We start from the raw sequence: 22,272 nt of genomic DNA on the forward strand, positions 1-22,272 counted from the left end.
AGTTCGTGTTTTACGTGGATGCGAGTTATGCAGAGTGAGAGGCGTGTTTGTATTACCATCCATTCATAATGTACGTTATGCCATGTCTTCAGCGAAACCAATTAACTTCTATATGAAGAAACATGGTCTACTGAAGGCTAACTTGCTTGCTGGAGTTGCTTCGCGCAGTGTTCCTGGTGGAGATTGTGTTTTGCCTGGATGTCGTTCATGCAAAGTCAAAATTTATTATATGGGAATCTTTATTCAGGAGACGTTTCGCCACACAGTGGCTTCATCAGTCCAATACAAAGAGGAAGGCGTAAGGAGAGGAGGAGTATGAGGTAATCAGTCCCTCAGCCTGGAGTCGATGGATTGATGGACTGAACACATCGACTCCAGGCTGAGGGACTGATTACCTCATACTCCTCCTCTCCTTACGCCTTCCTCTTTGTATTGGACTGATGAAGCCACTGTGTGGCGAAACGTCTCCTGAATAAAGATTCCCATATGCTGCCTAAGTGTCTCAATCTTCAACTTGTCGGTTTTTCAAACCATTCATCACAACTGTCAGACACGGCAGCATCATGGGGTCTTGTTACAAAGAATTCTTCAACACTTGTTCAACCTTTGGACGAAGACCTACTTCGACTAGTGGATGGTACCACTATGACCCCGCCTCCACCTGCTTCACGTCACCTCACTACAGTATATAAGCCACGTCTATGGCCCTATGCTGTACATTCTACAAGATTGATGGACTGAACACATCGACTCCAGGTTGAGGGACTGATTACCTCATTCTCCTCCTCTCCTTACGCCTTCCTCTTTGTATTGGACTGATGAAGCCACTGTGTGGCGAAACGTCTCCTGAATAAAGATTCCCATATGCTGCATAATTGTCTCAATCTTCAACTTGTCGGTTTTTCAAACCATTCATCACAAAATTTATTTGTAGAATCTTTCATTCACAATGTATTTCCCTGAAAGATACGTTTTAAAGAAGTAAAATGCACAATACCGTGACTAGGACATAGGAGAGAGAAGCTTATGACGAAGTTTCGGTCCGACTTGGACCATTTACAAAGTCACACTGAACACAAAAGAGTGAGACAGCTAGTATATAAAGGTGAGGGGGACAGGGACGGGATCAAGAGAGGAAGACAAAGAAGTAGTGGTAATGTTGACAGTGGAAGTAACAGTAAAAATAGTTGTTCCCAGCATAAAAAAAAAACATAGGTAAATTTCGTACACTATTCTTGTGCTGTGGGGACCTGAGAACGATGGAATGACTGAAGAACCCAATCCTCTTTCATTCTACTTCCCCAGAAGGCTGGTATTCGCCAGACGATTGAGTACCTGGAGTTTACCTGGAGAGAGTTCCGGGGGTCAACGCCCCCGCGGCCCGGTCTGTGACCAGGCCTCCTTAGGTCAGTGTCCCAGGATGCGACCCACACCAGTCGACTAACACCCAGGTACCCATTTTACTGATGGGGAACATAGACAACAGGTGGAAAGAAACACGTCCAATGTTTCTACTCTGGCTGGGAATCGAACCCAGGCCCTCACCGTGTGAAGCGAGAGCGTTAACCACCAGGCCACCAGAGTCCTCTACGGGAAGATTAATGCAAAACAAAATATCTCCCATAGATAATATATGCCGGTGTTCAGTGCTCCACTGAAGCAAGAAGCAAGTTTTAAACTCGGGCTCCACTACCAGGGATCCTGAAACACTTTCCTTTGACGAATAAAGAACCGACGGCTTCTGCCGCCTACTTTCTGGATTAAAATTAAATTTATTACAATCTTGAGATTTGAGGAAGTCTCGTAAGTGACAAAAAAAAAACCACCATGACTGGAACAACACACGAAAAAACCATACATAGAGGAATGTAACTTAGGACGACGTGTCGTCGTTAGTTACATTTTCCTATGTACGGGTTGTTGGTGAAGCCTCGTAAGTAAATATGTTACATTCAGGATTTACCAATTGATCTTGTAAAACGTGAAAAGCCGCAAAGTAAATCAGCCAATACTGAATGTCAGTTTTTAAAAGAAGTTCTTGGGCCGTGAAGTTACTCAGAAAGGAAATCACCACAGACGAGAGAGAAGTTTATAGACATTCAGAACCTCCCTTTGTTTACGTCTGTAGAACATTAGTTAATATTCCTACAGACCATTTATTGTAAATATTCCACCCGTTGTTACTCCTTTAAATGCAGCCGCTTCGGAAAGATGCGCCATTTGACTGACCTTACGGTCAGAAATAATCATTAATACCGGTTTGAAACTTTCCATGTTTTATTAAGCAATTTATTTTGATAACGCCAAAATACAAAGACTGGATGAAGCCACTGTGTGGCGAAACGTTTCCTGAATAAAGATTCCCATATGCTGCATAAGTGTCTCAATCTTCAACTTGTCGGTTTTTCAAACCATTCATCACAACTGTCAGACACTGCAGCATCTTGGGATCTTGTTACAAAGAATTCTTCAACACTTGTTCAACCTTTGGACGAAGACCTACTTCGACTAGTGGATGGTACCACTATGACCCCGCCTCCAACTGCTTCACCTCACCTCACTACAGTATATAAGCCACGTCTACGGCCCTATGCTGTACATTCTACAAGATTGATGGACTGAACACATAGACTCCTTCCTCTTTGTATTGGACTGATGAAGCCACTGTGTGGCGAAACGTTTCCTAAATAAAGATTCCCATATGCTGCATAAGTGTCTCAATCTTCAACTTGTCGGTTTTTCAAACCATTCATCACATTTATATATATAGTGGCAGGAGTCAGGTGAGGTGACGCGTGGGTAGAGGTGGTAGTAGTAGTAGTAGTAGTAGTAGTAGTAGTAGTAGTAGTAGTAGTAGTAGTAGTAGTAGTAGTAGTAGTAGTAGTAGTAGTAGTAGTAATGGAACTAAGGAGGTGAGGCAAGAGAGGGACCTGCTGGCATCAAGTAACACCAGTTCCCAGGATGGGTAATATCCTCTTGCTTAGTAATTTTGAAATACTGTAACTACCGGATTTTTGCTTTATAGTGTTACTGACAGAAATTAGTGCAGCTTCAATGCATTTTCTCCGTCTTAAGTCGTCTTCTTTAATAACTAGTTTAGCTTCATTGAATTTCATGAGGTGTCCAACATCGTCTCTATGTTGAACACATGCGTTTTTGCGGTCATCATTTCTGCAAGCATTTTTGTAATAAAGTTGGTAGAATTACCGACAATATGTAAAGTAAAAGGACACAAGTGCAACTAATGTGACATTTATTGTGGCAACGTTTCGCTCTCCAGGAGCTTTATCAAGCCATTACAAACAATACATGGACACAGAGGGCTCAGAGCCTTTATATACCCTCTGTGTCCATGTATTGTTTGTAATTGCTTGATAAAGCTCCTGGAGAGCGAAACGTTGCCACAATAAATGTCACATTAGTTGCACTTGTGTCCTTTTACTTTACAAGCATTTTTGTGTTCTGCTAGTCTAATGTCCAGAGTTCTGGCTGTTTCCCCTTGCCAGCAGGTCCCTCTCTTGCCTCACCTCCTTAGTTCCATTACTACTACTACTACTACTACTACTACTACTACTACTACTACTACTACTACTACTACTACTACCACCTCTACCCACGCGTCACCTCACCTGACTCCTGCCACTATATATATAAATGTTTTCTTAGTTTTCTCTGTATTAGGACTGAAGAAGCCACTCGTGGCGAAACGTTTCCTTTAATAAATGTCCTGAACTGTACATAAGTGTCTTTTTCCACATCTTGTCGGTATCACCATACCATTTCCTCACATATGCATCAGTTAGGTATCTTTATTTCGAAATAAAGATACCCAACTGTTGCATATGTGTCTTACCTAAACAAATTTAGGCATGCTCCCTATATACACTCGTGTGCTCTCTCAACGTTTCACCCACTGTGTGGGCGAAACGTTGTCAGTAAAGGATCGCATTATATTATATTTAAGTATTTTTTCACTTGGGCCGCTTGTCGACACCTGCAGTTGAGATGTGTGAGATCCGGGATCAACTTGCATGTGCAATTTTTAGTCTGCGAGAATTGAAAAGTTCAGTCGTAGGTGTGATGACCTCTGGTGCCGGACACGACACTGTCGGTATTTTATACCATTTTAATGTTCTATTTATTTTTTGTATTGACTCGAGTATTCGTCCCTCCTCCCCTCCCATCTCCTTCCCCCCTTCTACCCTCTATTATCCTCCCTTATCCGTATTTGCTTATCCCTTTGCCTTAACCTTTTCATTTCTTCCTCACTCTCCCTCCCCCTTCCATCATACCATATGACTCGAAGTTTTTTATATGTATTAAAATTCTACTTTTGCTGTGTGTGAGGAAGAGTCTCCTGTCATACGATAATTCCAAATTAAAAGTAAATTCAACACAGATTATAATCCTAACAAATTATTATTATTGTACTGTTGCATATAGTCCTGAACTTACGTTCAACTGAAGCTACACACACACACACACACACACACACACACACACACACATATATATATATATATATATATATATATATATATATATATATATATATGACAAAACATTCACAAAGATACAGTAGAAAGTAAAACAACATAGGTAACTCAGAGCTACATCTCGAATACTTCGTCCAGGTCCCTGGCAGTGGGCTGCATGCCCAGAATGCTGCAGGCATTTACTCTCTGGATCTCGACACTGAGTCTCTGAAAGAGGAAGCTGGTCGCCCTGTGGCCCTTGGTTTCTATGATGAGCTTTTCACCCAGCTCTTTGAGGAACTTTAGAGCACACTTGCCCCATGCTCCAAGGGTCTCCGACCCTAATGGGATGAAGTTATAGCATGGGGGAAGGTCTTCATATTTGCGGATCTTCTGGGTCTCCCTGTGACTGGCAGCTCCACCCCCTTCCACTACGGAGTATGGCAAGTAGGTGTCTGCCAATGTGGCAGCACAGGTGTAGTCCCAGGCAATCTGCTTTCCATCCTTCCAAGGTAGCATAGTGGCTCCATCAGGACGCTTTTGACTTCCGTCAGACCTCTGCACTTGGGGTTTCCGTTGAGCTGGGCAACGGGCTGTGGCGAGGCTTCTCTTTATGATGTCATTGACCTCCTCATGCCTGGCATTCTTCCCTTCTGCTGTGTGACACACGAGACCATGAAGTCCGAATTGATCAGCTGTCGCCCTGCCGCAAATACACTTATGTTCGGTGAGGATGGGGGAGGCTAGGCGAAGAGCAACACCAATCCGAATGGCCTGTGGGTCGAGACGGGTGCCCAAGGAGGAATTGGGAACAGCTAACAGGAAATCTCCTGAGTGTGGTGCCTTCACTGCCAGGAGATGAGCTTTGTCCTTTCCTGAGGCGTTGAAGAGCATTGTGTTGGCGATTTTTTCCATGATCGGTTTGTCCCAGTGGGACTGTTTGTGTTCTTTGGGAGGAGCTGGTCTACTGGAGGAATCTGTAAGGGTGTCCCACCGAATCGCCGCTTCAGTAAACCTTATATATATAAATATATATACATATATATATATATATATATATATATATATATATATATATATATATATATGTATATATATATATATATATATATATATATATATATATATATATATATATATATATATATATGAAAGGACACAAACAGAGGCTTAATAATATATCTTTATTTCTACAAGTGCATGTACAAAAAAACCATACCCCCGGCCGGGATTGAACCCGCGGTCATAGAGTCTCAAAACTCCAGCCCGTCGCGTTAGCCACTAGACCAGCTAGCCACAATAAGATTCATCCAACTAGGTATATTTCTACACCATAGGAAAGTTAGCACAGGCACCTCTGTGACCACAAGGTGCCTGTGCTAACTTTCCTATGGTGTAGAAATATACCTAGTTGGATGAATCTTATTGTGGCTAGCTGGTCTAGTGGCTAACGCGACGGGCTGGAGTTTTGAGACTCTATGACCGCGGGTTCAATCCCGGCCGGGGGTATGGTTTATTTGCAATCGTGTCATTACGATTTCTTAAATGCATGTACAAGTTATGCACAGCATTTCGAGCAAATTAGGTCAATTTTCTTCCAGGATGCGACCCACACCAGTCCACTAACACCCAGGTACCCATTTTACTGATGAGTGAACAGGGACAGCAGGTGTTTTATGGAAACACGTCCTAATGTTTTTAAGCCGACCAGGGGAATCGATCCACGGAAATCAGTGTGTGATCTGAGTGAGTAGCAATCTAACTACGGGACACCGTAAAGCAGTCACTTGCCCTAAACTAACACATTCCTATCAACACATACTGAAGACTTGACCATCACCAGTCCAATAAAATCAGGTTAAGGCTTGACGTTCATTTCGCTTCTGCCTTTACAGATTTGTTTACTAGCCCGAAAACGATACGAGGGGAAGAGGGCTGAAAGGTAATTTCTTGTGGTAATGTCTTAACGACGTATTTACTGCCACAGATACTCTAATTAGGTGGGTAATGGCACTCCGATATTAATTAGATTTTATTACTGGTACATTAATACGGGGAAAGTCTACACAGCCTATGGCAGTGCAACATTTATGTGGAAGAGGCAAACCCGTGAGGTGTTATGAAGCTCCTAAGAGGAGAGTAGCTCAAATTCTTCGAATTAAGGGCCTTTCACTAGCGTAATGATGGCACCTCCTCAGAAGCAGTGCGACTTACGCCTTTCAGCTTAGTGTTTCATTACGCTGGAGTAGAGAGCTAAATAGTGTTTATATGTAAGAAGAGCACATGTGATTTATATAGCTGGAAACTGCTACTTGCTGCTAGTGTATATAGTTCCAAAACTCTTATGTATATAGCCTCAAATCACATGCAATACAGAGAAGAGTACAGACACCAGAATCAATTTCCCCCAATGAGATCAGAGACCTTGGGATCATGGGAAAAAAACGCCACTCGTTTCCTCAAAGAACTGGGTTCCAAACACACAGATACTACCAGGGACCCGAGCGAGGCCACTTTCATGTTCCAGAGCCCCAGCGTGGCCCATCCAGAGAGGAAATGCTTGCTACGTACTGGGCCGGCATCCAGCTTCAGAGGAGCTGGAGGAGAGTCATGTCTGTGCTTTTTAAATAAATGATCCTTGACACATACACACACACACACACACACACACACACACACACACACACACACACACACACACACACACACACACACACACACACACACACACACAACTAGGTGAGTACACACAAAGAGCACAAACAGTCCCACTGGGACAAACCGATCATGGAAAAAATTGCCAACACAATACTCATTAACGCTGTTCCCAATTCCTCCCTGGGCACTCGACTCGAACCACAAGCCATTCGGATTGGTGATGCTCTTCGCCTAGCTGCCCCCATACTCACCGAACATAGGTGTATTTGCGGCAGGGCGTCGTCGGCTGATCAATTCCGACGTCATGGTCTCTTGTGTCATACATCAGAAGGGTAGTATGCCAGACAAGAGGAGGTCAACGACATCATAAAGAGAAGCCTCGCCACAGCCTGTTGCCCAGCCCAACAGGAACCCCAAATACTGAGGTCTGATGGAAGTCAAAAGCGTCCAGGTCGAGTAACTATGCTACCCTGGAAGGATGGTAAGCAGATTGCCTGGGACTCTAAACCTGTGCCGTCAAGTTGTCGGACACCTACTTGCCTTACTCTGAAGCTGAAGGGGGTGGAGCCACTAGTTACAGGGAGACCCAGAAGATCCAGAAATATGTAGTCCTGCCCAATTGCTATAACTTCATCCCAAAAGGGTCGGAGACCCTTGGAGCATGGGGCAGGTGTGCTCTAAAGTTCCTCAGAGAGCTGGATGAAAAGCTCATCACAGAAACCAAGGATCACAGAGCACCCAGCTTCTTCTTTCAAAGACTCAGTGTTATGATCCAGAGGGAAAATGCCTGCAGCATTCTGGTCACGCGGCCCACCGCCGGGGAGCTGGACGAAGTTTTTGAGATATAGCTCCGAGATGTTATTTATATTGTTCAACTTCCTGTTGTATTTTTGTTAATGTATTTTGTCTTCAAATACAGTCCAGTTATATATATATATATATATATATATATATATATATATATATATATATATATATATATATATATATATATATATATATATATATATATATATATATATATGCAATAAGATCACAGTAAACAGGTGATTTCAGAATATGCAAAACAACCACTCTGAAAGAATAGAGAAATTCCAAGCGCTTTCGTGACTACTCACATAGTTCCTTGATAATGTGAGTAGTCACGAAAGCGCTTGGAATTTCTCTATTCTTTCAGAGTGGTTGTTTTGCATATATATATATATATATATATATATATATATATATATATATATATATATATATATATATATATATATATATATATATATATATGTCCTGCCGAATATGTAAAACTGGTCAATTAGCAAGAACTCATTTAAAATTAAGACCTTTCTAAAAATTTCTCTTATACGTTTAAAAATATATTTTTTTCATTAATGTTAATGTAAAAAATTTTAATTTTGCACCAAAAGAATCTTAGAAAACTTACCTAACCTTATTATAACAAGAACAATTTATTTTAGCCTAACCCAACTAAATATATTTTAGATTTGTTTACAATAATTTAATACTAAACAAACACAGTGAAATATATTTTTCTCGTTAGGTTCATAATGACTTTGGCGAAATTATTGCATACATAAATTTTTGCTTGTCCTATATGGCAAGATGAGCGTTGCTATTTAAGCCAAGATCGCAAGTTCTGCCTATTCGGCACGACATATATATATATATATATATATATATATATATATATATATATATATATATATATATATATATATATAAACACTGATCTCTGGCTGAAGGAGACTCGAACCTACGAACCTTAGGACAAGGTACGCAGTGCTTTACCAATCTACCCACACTGGACCAATACCTTGGCGTGTAGCATCCGCTACACGTTTGATCCAAGGCAGCCAGCTTTCAGGGAGAAGGCTTACAGCTTTTCATCTCATCCCCTGCATGCATCAGCCTTACTAGAGATTTGAACAATGCAAGGAATTCGCGAGAGCAGGCGAAATATACACAAACACTGATTGCATTGTTCAAATCTCTAGTAAGGCTGATGCATGCAGGGGATGAGATGAAAAGCTGTAAGCCTTCTCCCTGAAAGCTGGCTGCCTTGGATCAAACGTGTAGCGCTAGCTACACGCCAAGGTATTGTCCAGTGTGGGTAGATTGGTAAAGCACTGCGTACCTTGTCCTAAGGTTCGTAGGTTCGAGTCTCCTTCAGCCAGAGATCAGTGTTTGTGTATATTTCGCCTGCTCTCGCGAATTCCTTGCATATATATATACATATATATATATATATATATATATATATATATATATATATACATATATATATATACATATATATATATATAAATATATATATATATAAATATTTATATATATACATATATATATATATATATACATATATATATATATACATATATATATATATACATATATATATATATACATATATATATATATATATACATATATATATATATACATATATATATATATACATATATATATATATATATACATATATATATATACATATATATATATATATACACATATATATATACATATATATATATATATATATATATATACATATATATATATATACATATATATATATATATATATATATATATACATATATATATATATACATATATATATATATATATATATATATAGATATATATATATATATATATATATATATATATATATATATAGATATATATATATAGATATATATATGTATATATATATATATATATATATATATATATATATATATATATATATATATATATATATGTATATATATATATATATATATATATATATATATATATATATATATATATATATATATATATGTACATACATATATATATACATATATATATATATATATATATATATATATATATATATATATATATATATATATATGTATATATATTCCAATGTTTACACATGTTGCACCTGTTTAATGTATATAAACGAGGGTGTATTTCAATTATATTTAGATGAAGAAGTCAAAATACCTCGGCTGAAACATGTCACCAGAGGAAATTGTAGACTAAGTTTCGGTCCATCTTGGAGCACTATAAACTCAACTGGTTTGATAATGTCCCAGGATGGACCGAAGACTTTATAATGTCCCAGGATGGACCGAAGACTTTATAATGTCCCAGGATGGACCGAATACTTTATAATGGCCCAGGATGGACCGAAGACTTTATGATGGCCCAGGATGGACCGAAGACTTTATAATGGCCCAGGATGAACCGAAAACTTTATAATGGCCCAGGATGGACCGAAGACTTTATAATGGCCCAGGATGGACCGAAGACTTTATAATGGCCCAGGATGGGCCGAAGACTTTATAATGGCCCAGGATGAACCAAAAACTTTATAATGGCCCAGGGTGGACCAAGAAATTTATAATGGTCCAGGATGGACCAAGAACTTTATAATGGTCCAGGATGAACCAAAGACTTTATAATGCCCAGGATGGACCGAAGACTTTATAATGGCTCAGGATGGACAAAAGACTTTATAATGGCTCAGGATAGAACGAAACGTCGTGAAAAACTTCAGGGGTGGGGTGAGGGGGGAAAAAGAAAGAGCTCCATTTCCTCGGATCAAGAGCCCATCAACAACTTCAAGACCCCCCCCCCTCCCACGAAGGCTCAAAATATTACCATTTTTTTCACCCCCCTTAAAACCGCATCCAAAAATTCGACTTCAAGAAACATCATAAACACAGCGATTTATATAGTTATTAAAGTGCATAGACCTAATGTTTATAATAATGTTTATAATTTAAGTTGATGGCCACCTCGACTACCCTTAATTAACAAGAAGCAATTAATTACCAGCAATTAAAGGGCCCACGCAGTGCGCTGCGACTTTCACTTTTAATTCATTTTAAGTTTCAGAGGGCAGAACGTCGACAGGGCTATTAACATGGGCACGTTTCTAGCAGAGCGAAACTGCGACTTTTCACTCGAGCTCGCTGATGTATGGAGTATGTCTGGGGAATCCTGGAGTGGTATATGTAGAGATTATATGTAGGGGGGAGGGGGGGGATTGGCAAGTCCCTGTATATGTATGTTACGGTCGCAAGTCCTTCTGTATGTATGGTAGGGTCGTGCCTCTCTCAGTTTGTATGGTAGGGTCGTGCCTCTCTCAGTTTGTATGGTAGGGTCGTGCCTCTCTCAGTTTGTATGGTAGGGTCGTGCCTCTCTCAGTTTGTATGGTAGGGTCGTGCCTCTCTCAGTTTGTATGGTAGGGTCGTGCCTCTCTCAGTTTGTATGGTAGGGTCGTATCTCTCTCAGTTTGTATGGTAGGGTCGTATCTCTCTCAGTCTGTATGGTAGGGTCGTATCTCTCTCAGTTTGTATGGTAGGGTCGTATCTCTCTCAGTCTGTATGGTAGGGTCGTATCTCTCTCAGTCTGTATGGTAGGGTCGTATCTCTCTCAGTCTGTATGGTAGGGTCGTATCTCTCTCAGTCTGTATGGTAGGGTCGTATCTCTCTGTATGGTAGGGTCGTATCTCTCTTAGTCTGTATGGTAGGGTCGTATCTCTCTCAGTCTGTATGGTGGGGTCGTATCTCTCTCAGTCTGTATGGTAGGGTCGTGCCTCTCTCAGTCTGTATGGTAGGGTCATATCTCTCTGTCTGTATGGTAGGGTCGTATCTCTCTCAGTCTGTATGGTAGGGTTGTATCTCTCTCAGTTTGTATGGTAGGGTCGTATCTCTCTCAGTTTGTATGGTAGGGTCGTATCTCTCTCAGTTTGTATGGTAGGGTCGTATCTCTCAGTTTGCATGGTAGGGTCGTATCTTTCTCAGTTTGTATGGTAGGGTTGTATCTCTCTGTTTGTATGGTAGGGTCGTATCTCAGTTTGTATGGTAGGGTCGTATCTCTCTCAGTTTGTATGGTAGGGTCGTATCTCTCTCAGATTGTATGGTAGGGTCGTATCTCTCTCAGATTGTATGGTAGGGTCGTATCTCTCTCAGTTTGTATGGTAGGGTCGTATCTCTCTCAGTTTGTATGGTAGGGTCGTATCTCTCTCAGATTGTATGGTAGGGTCGTATCTCTCTCAGTTTGTATGGTAGGGTCGTATCTCTCTCAGTTTGTATGGTAGGGTCGTATCTCTCTGTATGGTAGGGTCGTATCTCTCTCAGATTGTATGGTAGGGTCGTATCTCTCTCAGATTGTATGGTAGGGTCGTATCTCTCTCAGTTTGTATAGTAGGGTCGTATCTCTCTCAGTTTGTATGGTAGGGTCGTATCTCTCTCAGTTTGTATGGTAGGGTCGTATCTCTCTCAGTTTGTATGGTAGGGTCGTATCTCTCTCAGTTTGTATGGTAGGGTCGTATCTCTCTCAGTTTGTATGGTAGGGTCGTATCTCTCTCAGTTTGTATGGTAGGGTCGTATCTCTCTCAGTTTGTATGGTAGGGTCGTATGTCTCTCAGTTTGTATGGTAGGGTCGTATGTCTCTCAGTTTGTATAGTAGGGTCGTATGTCTCTCAGTTTGTATGGTAGGTCGCAAATCCCTACGTATAATAGGATCACTTCCTACGTACGATAGGGTTACAAGTCCCTCTCTATGTATTATTCATGGGGACAAGAATGTACTCAGTCATGGGGACAAGAATGCACTCAGTCATGGGGACAAGAATGTACTCAGTCATGGGGACAAGAATGTACTCAGTCATGGGGACAAGAATGTACTCAGTCATGGGGACAAGAATGTACTCAGTCATGGGGACAAGAATGTACTCAGTCATGGGGACAAGAATGCACTCAGTCATGGGGACAAGAATGTACTCAGTCATGGGGACAAGAATGTACTCAGTCATGGGGACAAGAATGTACTCAGTCATGGGGACAAGAATGTACTCAGTCATGGGGACAAGAATGCACTCAGTCATGGGGACAAGAATGTACTCAGTCATGGGGACAAGAATGTACTCAGTCATGGGGACAAGAATGTACTCAGTCATGGGGACAAGAATGCACTCAGTCATGGGGACAAGAATGCACTCAGTCATGGGGACAAGAATGTACTCAGTCATGGGGACAAGAATGCACTCAGTCATTGGGACAAGAATGTACTCAGTTATGGGGACAAGAATGTACTCAGTCGTGGGGACAAGAATGTACTCAGTCATGGGGACAAGAATGTACTCAGTCGTGGGAACAAGAATGCACTCAGTCATGGGAACAAGAATGCACTCAGTCGTGGGGACAAGAATGTACTCAGTCGTGGGGACAAGAATGTACTCAGTCGTGGGGACAAGAATGTACTCAGTCATGGGGACAAGAATGTACTCAGTCATGGGAACAAGAATGTACTCAGTCATGGGGACAAGAATGTACTCAGTCATGGGGACAAGAATGTACTCAGTCATGGGGACAAGAATGTACTCAGTCATGGGGACAAGAATGCACTCAGTCATGGGGACAAGAATGTACTCAGTCATGGGGACAAGAATGCACTCAGTCATGGGGACAAGAATGTACTCAGTCATGGGGACAAGAATGTACTCAGTCATGGGGACAAGAATGTACTCAGTCATGGAGACAAGAATGTACTCAGCCATGGAGACAAGAATGTACTCAGTCATGGGAACAAGAATGTACTCAGTCATGGGGAATGTACTCAGTCATGGGGACAAGAATGCACTCAGTCATGGGGACAAGAATGTACTCAGTCATTGGGACAAGAATGTACTCAGTCATGGGGACAAGAATGTACTCAGTCATGGGGACAAGAATGTACTCAGTCATGGGGACAAGAATGTACTCAGCCATGGGGACAAGAATGTACTCAGTCATGGGGACAAGAATGTACTCAGTCATGGGGACAAGAATGTACTCAGTCATGGAGACAAGAATGTACTCAGTCATGGGAACAAGAATGTACTCAGTCATGGGGACAAGAATGTACTCAGTCATGGAAACAAGAATGTACTCAGTCATGGGGACAAGAATGCACTCAGTCATGGGGACAAGAATGTACTCAGTCATTGGGACAAGAATGTACTCAGTCATGGGGACAAGAATGTACTCAGTCATGGGGACAAGAATGTACTCAGTCATGGGGACAAGAATGTACTCAGTCATGGGGACAAGAATGTACTCAGTCATGGGGACAAGAATGTACTCAGTCATGGGGACATGGAGACAAGAATGTACTCAGTCATGGGGACAAGAATGTACTCAGTCATGGGGACAAGAATGTACTCAGTCATGGGGACAAGAATGTACTCAGTCATGGGGACAAGAATGTACTCAGTCATGGGGACAAGAATGTACTCAGTCATGGGGACAAGAATGTACTCAGTCATGGGGACAAGAATGTACTCAGTCATGGGGACAAGAATGTACTCAGTCATGGGGACAAGAATGTACTCAGTCATGGGGACAAGAATGTACTCAGTCATGGGGACAAGAATGTACTCAGTCATGGGGACAAGAATGTACTCAGCCATGGAGACAAGAATGTACTCAGTCATGGGGACAAGAATGTACTCAGTCATGGGGACAAGAATGTACTCAGTCATGGAGACAAGAATGTACTCAGTCATGGGAACAAGAATGTACTCAGTCATGGGGACAAGAATGTACTCAGCCATGGGGACAAGAATGTACTCAGTCATGGGGACAAGAATGTACTCAGTCATGGGGACAAGAATGTACTCAGTCATGGGGACAAGAATGTACTCAGCCATGGGGACAAGAATGTACTCAGTCATGGGGACAAGAATGTACTCAGCCATGGGGACAAGAATGTACTCAGTCATGGGGACAAGAATGTACTCAGTCATGGGGACAAGAATGTACTCAGTCATGGAGACAAGAATGTACTCAGTCATGGGAACAAGAATGTACTCAGTCATGGGGACAAGAATGTACTCAGTCATGGGGACAAGAATGTACTCAGTCATGGGGACAAGAATGACGCTATAAAAGTACTCACGAATTTCAATAAGGATTTTTATATTTTATTCAATAAATAAAATTTGGCAGACACGAGTCCGCTTTTTACAATAATATTTTTTTTATTTCGGAAAGAAGGTAGGAAATAAAGAGGAGAAAAAAAAGACTTAAGGCAAAAGGCAATAATAATGAGACGAAGGAGAAGAAATAAAGGTGAGAAAAATAAAATAAAGAGGGATATTATTTTAATAAATGGGAAGAATTTAACGCCCTTCCCATTAAGAGACTTGGGAATGGAACTTAATCATGTTTGATCCGAGGAAGATTGTAAACTAATTGCTTGGATCAAGAACCCTTATTAACGTGTTAAAGATACAAAGGGGGGGGGGAGTCATCAAGACTGAAAAATGCAACCTTGATTACACTTACCAGCAACGTGAGGAGTCTTGAAAAGTTGTGGTCCCACCTGGAGACTGATCCACCTTAATACTGATCCACCTCGAGGCTGATCCACCTTAATACTGATCCACCTCGAGGCTGATCCACCTTAATACTGATCCACCTCGGATCCACCTCGAGGCTGATCCACCTTAATACTGATCCACCTGGAGACTGATCCACCTTAATACTGATCCACCTGGAGACTGATCCACCTTAATACTGATCCACCCCAAGGCTGATCCACCTCGAGGCTGATCCACCTTAATACTGATCCACCTCGAGGCTGATCCACCTTAATACTGATCCACCTCGAGACTGATCCACCTCGAGGCTGAACCACCTTAATACTGATCCACCTCGGGACTGATCCCCCCTCACCTGTGTCTTAATCTCCACTGTTTCTCGCGCCACCGACTGTCCTCTTTTCTATATCAATTTTATCACTGTTTTTCCAGTGTTTGTAGTTAACTTTTCAGCGATTACCGTTTCTTTCCTTTCCGTTTTTCACATCCGCCTTTAATTAATCATTCTCGTTGCCTGGTGCATCTCCGTTACCACAACGCCACGAACGCTATTTCTCTCTTTCGTTTTGTTCTAGTTATTTGCTAGAATTTCCTGTCTGTTTTGCCTCCCCTTCGCATCAATTTCCGTTGCGTGTTCGTCACCGTTGTTCTGTTTAGTGCACTTAACAGCTTTCAGCAATTCCTCTCAGCTTCGTTATAATTAACACTAATCACCTTTTATCAGTCTCTCACTAACACCCGTCTTCAAAAAAAAAAATTAATTATATACTTTTTACTCTAAAAAAATTAGGTTTATATTTTTTTTGTATTTAAGAAAAATAAATTTGATGAAAGTTATGATATCTGTTCTGATATTAATTAAAATTAACAATATATATCCGAAATATAACATATTTTTATTGAATAATTCAATATAACATTACTTTCCGTCTCGAGACACTCCCCAGATAGGGAGCCAAGGCCGGGTCACCACTACTTGGAAAAGACCCGGGCCGGGAGAATACCGGTGAGAAAAAAAAGAAAATGTCATCGATACCATGCCTAACCTTTCTAGGGTAGGGTAGGTGCCTGAGCCCGAGCCTTTAGCTCAAAAGACTGTCATTCCCATTAGCCCCCTTGGGGCGGGGATGGCAGACTAGAGAGGCCTAGCTTGTGGCTAGGCCTGGGGACAGTTGGTCCCAAAGATGAGGAGGTACTTGTGCCTCCTCCCATGGGAGACTTAGGTCTCAGACACTCCCTAGAGAGGGAGCCAAGGCCGGGCCACCACTTGGAAAAGGCCCGGGCCGGGAGAATACCGGCTAATCTTTAATAATAATAATGAAGAAAATGTCTTAAAAAAAGTCAAAGACCTAAATCCCATTCAGAAGACTAGTGATAATTACTGACATTCAGAAAATAATAACTTCTAAAGCCGCGCGCACAATTACCGTCAATCAGAAACAATAATGCGTCAAATTACTGCCAGATTTTTTTTTTAAATATGCTCTGTGATTCGAATTTATTGGACAGTGCCACTCAGTACGTGAGGCACCACAATAACTGTACTGAGCAGTGCCACTCATCCTGTCAATGAACGAACCGCAATAAAAGCAGTAATGGACAGTGTCACACACCATACCAACGTCAACACATCACAACAATAATGGATAGTAACACTACCAGTGTCAACACACCACTACAACAACGACAGCAATAATGGACAGTAACACTCACACTACCAGTGTCAACACACCACCACAACAACGACAGTAATAATGGACAGTAACACTCACACTACCAGTGTCAACACACCACCACAACAACGACAGTAATAATGGACAGTAACACTCACACTACCAGTGTCAACACACCACTACAACAACGACAGCAATAATGGACAGTAACACTCACACTACCAGTGTCAACACACCACCACAACAACGACAGTAATAATGGACAGTAACACTCACACTACCAGTGTCAACACACCACAACAACGACAGTAGTAATGGACAGTAACATTCACACTACCAACGTCAACACACCACAACAACGACAGTAGTAATGGACAGTAACATTCACACTACCAACGTCAACACACCACCACAACAACGACAGTAGTAATGGACAGTAACACATTACCAACGTCAACACACCACCACAACAACGACAGTAGTAATGGACAGTAACACACTACCAGCGTCAACACACCACAACAGCAACACTAACGGACAGGATAAACACTGCACCAGTCTCATACCTATAACACACGCAATTACCAGGCACCAAAATTAACAGTGTAAATCACTGCCAATCAGAAAATAAATCACATTTGCTGTTACTGCTAATCGAAATGAATAATTTAAAATCCAGAACAATCAGAAAAAAACGCATCTGAGATCACTGCCAGTCAGATCATTTTAGTCACTGCCAATAACATACATTTGTACTGCCCATCAGATAGGTATTTAAATACCGCTACCATTCAGAAAACTCTTGACGAATAATAAGATAATTAACATCAATAAGATTGTTAATCAGTTGAGTACTTGCCAATTAAATACTGCCAATCAGAAATAAACGCACATGAGAAGACTGCCAGTCAGGAAATATAATGAAGTTATTCAGAAATAAACACAACTGCCAGTCATATAAACCTATCAGAGCGCTGCCTATTAGAAAAGCATCCCTGCCAATCAGAAAAATCTATGGGACACTCAATTATTAATAACCACGAGCAAATTACTAATCAGTAAAACTTTGCGACAACTGCCAATCAGGAAGCTATGAGCTCACTCCCAATCAGAAAAACATGAAAGCACTGCTAATAAAAATTCACACCGATAAAACCACTGCCAATCAGTAAATTTCACTGCCACTCAGTACAAAACCCCAAGAATCACTGCCAATCAGTAAACAAACACCTACAATGGTCACTACCAATCAGAAAACGAACGACCGTGAGACCACGAAATCGAAAATAAACATTTTGAAATGACCGCCACTCAGAAGTGCCATTGCCGATCAGAAAAAAAAACACTCAGGAACTCGAAAAAATATATTCACATTGCTTTAAAAATCCCCTCTACTGAGGGAAGTCAAAAAGTTACTTTACAACGTAACACACAGGAAACAAGGAGCACCTACGTACTGTACATGTGTACAAGCAACAAGCAAGGAACACTTACATGTGTACAAATTATTCAACCATATTCCCACTTAAATGAGTACTCGATAAATCCCTAATTTCCTCTACATAGCAATGACTCTGTTGATAAATATTCACACACCATCAAATCTCCCATGTAAATGTACACTGGTTATGTATATGTACACGTGTACACTCTGTTACATGGTTAATAGGTACATATTCACACGCAAGTCACTGGATCCCTACATGTACGTGTCGATACACCTAAGTTCCTCTTCCACACGTATGCAAATGAGTGCCTCGCAAGTGTATCATTTCCGGTAAATATGGGCGTCAGTTGTAAGAAGCTGACCTGAATGAAGGCAAAGATCGAGAGCGGACACCTGTTGGTTGTCGCGTGGGGGAGGGAACGCGAGGGACGCGACCGTCTTAGCGGTACGGGATGTGGAGGTGTTCTGACCAGCCGCCGATACTGTCAGCCCGGGTGAGCTGGCTGGCTGTATGGCTGGCCAGGAGAAACAGGTCGACATCTACAGCTGCTCTGGTGGTGATAGTGGGTAGTGGTGGTAGTGGTAGTGGTAGTGGGTGGTTGTGGTGGTGGGTGGTGGTAGCGGAGGTGGTGGTAGGTAGGTAAGATGGTTAGTAGGGTTTTAAAACAATTATACTGCAAGAGGGTTATTAAAGGCATCACCTATTCACCTCCCAAAAATAGGGGTTACAGTAAGCTCTCTGTGCACACACAATAAGATATGTTAGCAGTCTATCCACTGCTTAATGGTCCTCAAGGCTGCAGTTCCCTTGCAAGGGAAGTAAAGTGAAATCCGTATTCACACTGAAATACGCACAGAGTGGACCTAGTAACGACCAGCGAAGAGGCTGGGCCAGGAGCTACCACTTGATCCCTGCAACCACAAATAGGTGAGTACGTCTTGTTGTATATATCCCGTGTCGTGGTAGCTAGTTGACTAGGTTTAAGGCCTGTCTACTGCACGAAGGGCATTAGGATTGCAGTTGCAGTTCACGTGTACACTGGAGAATATTCAACTCTCAGCAGATTATATATATATATATATATATATATATATATATATATATATATATATATATATATATATATATATATATATATATATATATATATATATATATATTTTGAGAATTTTGTCCTACCACCCCCTATATTTCAAGTATGTTTTATTTAAAGACAAAAATACATTGGCCAAACATTCACAAAAATACAACAGAAATTAAAACAACATAGGTAACTCAGAGCTACATCTCGAATACTTCGTCCAGCTCCCCTGCGGTGGGCCGCGTGCCCAGAATGCTGCAGGCATTTCCTCTCTGGATCGCGACACTGAGTCTCTGAAAGAGAAAGCTCGTCATATATATATATATATATATATATATATATATATATATATATATATATATATATATATATATATATATATATATATATATATATATATATATATATATATATATATATATATATATATATATATATATATATATATATATATATATATATATATATACATATATATACGTAACCTTACCTAACCCTGAGTATACATATAATGTCACGATATTATGCAACATGTCTGCAATATGAACATGTCATGTACTGTCAATTATTAATTATTAAGAAATTGAATAAAAGTGATGTCTTTTCTACACATGTATAACACCATCCTGTATAAATTATGTTGTCAACGTGTACAAGTCACGTACTATCAGTTAATAACTCGTTTTTTGTGACCCCCCTCCCCCCTCCCCCCCCCTCGGGCACCGGTTAATTAAGGTGTGGTAGCTCCGCGCTGCTATAATGGTAATTATATTGCTAACTTTGCTATACAGCGCGTGCGCACACTGTGTCTCTCTTCAGTCTATCGATTGACAACGTTTCGGTCCGACTTGTACCATTAACTAGGTGCACGAAACGTCCTTCTCAGTTTCGTCCTCCCTATGTGCGGGTTTTTGTGCATTGTTCCCCCTCAAGGAAGGTTCCTTGATGTTGGTGAGGGGCTCTTGATTTAGGGAATTGGATCTGTGCTCCAGTTCCCCGAATTAAGCCTGAATGCCTTCCACATCCCCCCCCAGGCGCTGTATAATCCTCCGGGTTTAGCGCTTCCCCCTTGATTATAATAATAATAATGTGCATTGTTCCAGTCACGGTATTGTGCCTTCTTCATTTTTTTTTGGGGGGGGGGGGTATAGAGTGACCAGGCATTGGGTTCCAAAGTTATACTAAAAGAAAATAATGATAATTTTTAAAAGGAGTGGAGGGGTAAGCCAGCAGAAGGCCTCGGTCATATGACCAAAAGCTGTAGCTGCGGGTCACATGTTAGTACTAAGACAGGCGTCAGGAAACACTTGTCCTATTTCCCGACATGGAGACCTAACCTGGAGTCTACCTGGAGGGTATTCCGGGGATCAACGCCCCCGCGGCCCAGTCCACGACCAGGTCTCCCAGTGGGTCAGGGCCTGCTCAACCAGGCTGTTACTGCTGGCCGCACGTAGTCCAACGTACTACCTTGCAAAGGATCTTTATATAATAGATGATACTGAGATATAGGCATAGATAATACTTCAAAAAAATAACTATGTATCCTTGATTTTGTTTACATTTGTTTACGTAGGAATTGAGAACGATTCAGCCGATACGAAGAAATAGATGAATGGAACAAGACTTGAGCCGTGGTCCTGGCATGTAGCACGTCCAGCGGAGGACTTGAACCGTGGTCCTGGCATGTAGCACGTCCAGCGGAGGACTTGAACCGTGGTCCTGGCATGTAGCACGTCCAGCGGAGGACTTGAACCGTGGCCCTGGCATGTAGCACGTCCAGCGGAGGACTTGAACCGTGGCCCTGGCATGTAGCACGTCCAGCGGAGGACTTGAACCGTGGTCCTGGCATGTAGCACGTCCAGCGGAGGACTTGAACCGTGGCCCTGGCATGTAGCACGTCCAGCGGAGGACTTGAACCGTGGCCCTGGCATGTAGCACGTCCAGTGGAGGACTTGAACCGTGGTCCTGGCATGTAGCACGTCCAGCGGAGGACTTGAACCATGGTCCTGGCATGTAGCACGTCCAGCGGAGGACTTGAACCGTGGTCCTGGCATGTAGCACGTCCAGCGGAGGACTTGAACCGTGGCCCTGGCATGTAGCACGTCCAGCGGAGGACTTGAACCGTGGTCCTGGCATGTAGCACGTCCAGCGGAGGACTTGAGCCGTGGTCCTGGCATGTAGCACGTCCAGCGGAGGACTTGAACCGTGGTCCTGGCATGTAGCACGTCCAGCGGAGAACTTGAACCGTGGTCCTGGCATGTAGCACGTCCATCGGAGGACTTGAACCGTGGTCCTGGCATGTAGCACGTCCAGCGGAGGACTTGAGCCGTGGTCCTGGCATGTAGCACGTCCAGCGGAGGACTTGAGCCGTGGTCCTGGCATGTAGCACGTCCAGCGGAGGACTTGAGCCGTGGTCCTGGCATGTAGCACGTCCAGCGGAGGACTTGAGCCGTGGTCCTGGCATGTAGCACGTCCAGCGGAGGACTTGAGCCGTGGTCCTGGCATGTAGCACGTCCAGCGGAGGACTTGAGCCGTGGTCCTGGCATGTAGCACGTCCAGCG

The 22,272-nt window shown here is 42.0% G+C and overlaps 1 protein-coding gene across 4 annotated transcripts in view; it reads right to left on the reverse strand.

The window, feature by feature from the left end:
* The window catches only part of LOC128702083 (adipokinetic hormone/corazonin-related peptide receptor variant I-like), a 276,924-nt gene extending 257,817 nt beyond the window's left edge, over positions 1-19,107 (reverse strand). For 3 of the 4 annotated variants that reach the window (XM_070102860.1, XM_070102858.1, XM_070102861.1), the window contains exon 1: positions 18,992-19,107. The gene's annotated coding sequence lies outside the window, so the exon portion shown is untranslated. Of the gene's footprint in view, positions 1-15,474; positions 15,643-18,991 lie in introns of those variants that run through there. The other variant, XM_070102859.1, reaches the window with a different exon arrangement.
* Between the last annotated feature and the right edge of the window lie 3,165 nt (positions 19,108-22,272).

This window comes from Cherax quadricarinatus, chromosome 83, assembly GCF_038502225.1.
Source record: "Cherax quadricarinatus isolate ZL_2023a chromosome 83, ASM3850222v1, whole genome shotgun sequence".
NCBI classification, from domain to species: Eukaryota; Metazoa; Arthropoda; class Malacostraca; order Decapoda; family Parastacidae; genus Cherax; species Cherax quadricarinatus.